The sequence below is a fragment of the Poecilia formosa genome, unplaced genomic scaffold, assembly GCF_000485575.1.
Source record: "Poecilia formosa unplaced genomic scaffold, Poecilia_formosa-5.1.2 Scaffold725, whole genome shotgun sequence".
Taxonomy (NCBI): Eukaryota; Metazoa; Chordata; class Actinopteri; order Cyprinodontiformes; family Poeciliidae; genus Poecilia; species Poecilia formosa.
In genome coordinates this window covers 2592-6610 of record NW_006800664.1, presented here as the reverse complement: position 1 = coordinate 6610, position 4019 = coordinate 2592, and positions in this window count along the sequence as shown.

Below are 4019 nucleotides of genomic sequence, written 5' to 3'. Positions count from 1 at the left end.
CCAAAGAAAAAGACCAAGGCAAAGATGAAGATAAAGACAAAGGTAAAGAACAAAGGCAAAGAGGAAGAACTGGTGCGTTCCTTCCATGAGACCAGCTCTTCTACATCTCGAAGGACCAGAAAGATCATGAGACGAAGAGAAAGGAGGTACAGAGCTGCAAGACAAGAAGGAGAGGACTGCTATGTGCATGAGGAAGTCACCCTGAGGCCCGAGATCTGCCGCTCTGACTCAGCACTCTTCCTGTACTGGGAGCCTCCTGCTGCTGCTGCAACACCTTCTTCATCATCAGGCCAGTTCTGGGGTTCAAAATGCCAAACTCCATCCCTCTCTCTCAAAGTTTTCTTGTTTTAGTTCACAGTGTCAGCATTAGGGAAAGATAGGCTAGATTATTGATTTTACTTATTTGATTATTTCTGTTACTGATTTAAGCTGTACTGACCCTTGCAAAATTGCCTTACTAATAAAATACTTTGTATTAAGAAAATCTAAAAGATGTTGTGGATATTCAGTTAATGAGTCACCTTAAAGTTCTTTGATGGTTGTAAAATAGCTATGAAGTTTGATTCTGGGAGGAGAAAGTGGAAAATGTTTTATAGGTTGCTTTTAGCCAAAACTAAAACAACACCCTTGGCACTCGCCTGAGTCACTAAAACCTACCTGGTTCAGTAACAAGTGCAAGTTGTAATAAAGAGAAAGAGCGACCGTTAACAGGTGTGCTCTGTGAAACTAGCTGATTCCGGGCTGCTTTATCTGGCTAATTCACAGGGTGAAAAAGGGTGGGACATCTGGATGGAGGTCGTTAGAAACCAGGCTAGTCTTTCTCGCGCCCAACTTAAACAGAATGTCCTCTATATTCTCATCTGGAGTAATACTCCAGAGTTAGAGGCCTCTCGGACCCGTTAGACGGAGAGCTGGAGAGCAGCATCTCCCTCCTCTCAGAAAGGGAAGTAGAGAGAGAGAGAAGGGGGGGTGTTGCGACAAACTGGGCGCCATGTTTGTTTGTTGTTGTGAAGTGGGCTGAGCTCGACTTTTCCTCGACACAATTAGCATGGTGAGGGGGCAAGAACAGCCTGACAGCCTACCAGGCTTATAAAACACTGGGGGAAACCCTGCAGAGCTAAGATATTGAGTGATTTACAGATCAAGCTAAATGAACAGATGATAGTCGTTCATCTGGTTTCGTAACCAGTAGTTTTGTTCCTCACATGGCAGCTATTTTTTCCCTTTTAGGAGCAATGGTGGATCAGAGGGAAGAGGCTCATCTTGTAACCGGTGGGTTCCTGCTTCGAATCCTTTCTGTCAATCCGTGTTAGCCATTGTATGAAATAGAACCTCCAGCATCCAAACCTCTGCTAGAGAAACCAAGATTAACATGTGCACAACTTGGCAATAGAATTCATTTTATTTCACTGTAGCTGATGCTGTAATTACTGCCTTCCTCTTAAATGAATACGCCATGGTCACAGAGGCGCAGTTAGTAGCACTGTTGCCTTATAGCAAGAAGGTTCTGGGTTCAATTCCTGGTCCGGGGTCTTTCTGTATGGAGTTTGCATGTTCTCCTTGTGCATGCGTGGTTTCTCTCTGGGTACTCCGGTTTCCTCCTACAGTCCAAAAATATGACTGTCAGAGACAGTCAACACAGAGACAGGTCAACACTGTCTCTGTGTTGACCTGTGACAGACTGGCAACCTGTCCAGGGTGTACCTCGCCTCTCGTCTAAAACGTTAGCTGGAGAGGCACCAGCACCCCGGTGGATGGATGAATCTACCATAGATTCATCCATCCAGAAAGTAAAGAAGCAAGAATAATGAGAGGTGTGTGTAGTTCCATTTACCTTCATTTGACTAAGCAATGGGTATTTTCAAATTTCTATGCAAACATAAGAAGTAGAAAATGTGAACAGGAAGTAAATTAAAATGTGCCTTTTAATTTACTTCCTGCCAGAAACAATGGAACATAAGAGAAACCAGATATTTGCAAGACACCAGTTGTTTTGTTCCTCACACAGCAGCAACTATTGCCATTTTGGGGCAATAGTGGATCAGAGGAAAGAGGCTCATATGGTAAAATCCCATCTGTCAATCTGTCTTAGTGTCCTTGTGCAAGACAAGGATGCAACGGATTGACAGAAGCCTCACTGCTGTCAATCTAACCCAGAGCTAGACAGTTCCCATCATCTTGGGGTGAGTTAAACAGATTTAGTGATTAATAAAACTCATCCTGTAACTGTTTGAAAGCATAAAATGTTTTACCTTGAATAAAATAATTCATTCTAATGATTTGTGGTGTTTTTGTTGTTGTTCACTACATCTGAACAGCAAATTAAATAAAAATAAAAAATCTAGCCATTTAGAGTTCACATCATAAAGCTGCTCCTTTACTCAATAATGATGACACAACAATTCAGTACAGTATTAGCATCACCCCTAGTCTCTAAGCAGTAATCTTGAGGACATTTGGAAATGATAGATAGATAGATAGATAGATAGATAGATAGATAGATAGATAGATAGATAGATAGATAGATAGATAGATAGATAGATAGATANTAGATAGATAGATAGATAGATAGATAGATAGATAGATAGATAGATAGATAGATAGATAGATAGATAGATAGATAGATAGATAGATAGATAGATAGATACAGCTTATTTAACAACTTGTTTATAAACTTGCCAGTCATACAAATATCCATATTGCAAAGTGCTACAGACTTCATGAATTCAGAAAACATGTGATGATTAAATATTTACTCTGCCAACATGTACGCTGTACCTCTTTTAGGGAGGTACATTGATGTTCTTCAGTGTTATGTCTTCAAAATATGCAGCTACCTTCCTGTGAAATAGATCGACCTCGCATCACTTCAGCAAAAATGAAAGTGAAGGAGGAAGTTGCAGAGGTAAACTGCAAAATTTGTGTGGTGAGGCTGAAGACAACAAAAACCGTTGCTCAGGTGTGTCAAAGCCTGTGTCATACATAACATGTCTAAACATGTTTTACCTTGTAGCAAAGTGGCACACAATAAATGTGAAAAATAAAATTAAACACAATACACTAGTCTTTAAACGATAACCTTGAGAACATTTGAAATGGATGGATGGATGAAATTTTCTGGGACACTTTTGGATTTTCATTATCTGTAAGCTATGAAGATCAAAAAGACAGGAAATAAAGACTTGAAATATACCGCTCTATGTATAATGTATCTACATGAGTTTCACTTTCTGATATAAATGATAAATAGCATCATTTCAAATTATATCACAGCATAAAGTAGATTTAAAATGTCATATATTTATAAAAATATGGACAAACAAAAGAAAGATGACTTGTTTGCATAAGTGTTAATTCTGCAAATACATTCAAAGTTACAAAGTACTGTAAACAATTCTCACAGAACAGGTGAGTATTGATGAGCATTAAACCCAATCACAATGCATGTATCAATTGGTATTTAATTGATTTCATTTGTACAATAAGACTTTAATCCATCCATCCATTTTCTTACACCCTTGTCCCTCAGTGGGGTCGGGACGGAGGGTTGCTGGTGCCCATCTCCACCTAATGTTCTGGGCGAGAGGCGGGGTCATCCTGGCAGGTCGCCAGTCTGTCAAAGACAATAAGACTTTTCAATAAAAATGTAAAAAAAAAATTGCTAACCGTCATGATTTGCTGATTGAAATGGTGATGATGACACGGAGGATCCAGGTTGGTGCAAAAATGATGATGGTTTAATGATGAAAAAACAAATTACAAAAATCCAGGCAGCACAGGTGAGCAGAAGGCTAAGAGCTCAGAACTGGTAGCAACTGGAAACAAATGCATAGACATGTGACCAAACAAACAACTAAATAGACGAGGACCCGACCAGGAACAAGAGACACAGGTGGGATGAAATACACAGGGGAGTAATCACAGAGGCAAGGCACAGCTGGGATCAATCAAGGGGTAGACTGGAAAACACAGAGACTCAACTCACACAGAAACCTAAATAAACACAAAGAAAACTCGAA